Below are 447 nucleotides of genomic sequence, written 5' to 3'. Positions count from 1 at the left end.
TCTTGTGCAGTTGGTCCTTTTTTTTTCTCCGATATAATTGATGATTGCCATGAGCATATTCATCACCACTTTCACAATTCTGTCAATTTTTTTGTGCCATTTTCTCCCATTCCAAGTTCTCATCAAACCCCAGCGCCCAGAAAAAGAAAAAGCAAAATCCAAGAGAGAAGAGTGGTTTCCATGTAACATTAGGAAACGATATCAGGGGCTTCTTGTCCTGTCTTTTTCTAGTTAGCACCAATTGCATGCTTGCCGCTGCAAACGGAATGCAGGAATGCTGATGATGAATTTAGATTCCCGGATGAGCATATTAATGTCTATGAGAGCTGAAGAAACAGATCCACAGCCAGATTCTGTGGTGTTGGCACAAGTTACTTGATCCACCAGAAAAATTCTCCACTTTTTAAGTCAAGGTACATTTTCCACTTATCAAGACACCTTTTTGTT

This window comes from Carica papaya, chromosome 6 (genome assembly GCF_054855325.1).
Source record: "Carica papaya isolate Zhongbai chromosome 6, ASM5485532v1, whole genome shotgun sequence".
In the NCBI taxonomy this organism is placed as follows: Eukaryota; Viridiplantae; Streptophyta; class Magnoliopsida; order Brassicales; family Caricaceae; genus Carica; species Carica papaya.
Note: the sequence above shows the minus strand (reverse complement) of the source record.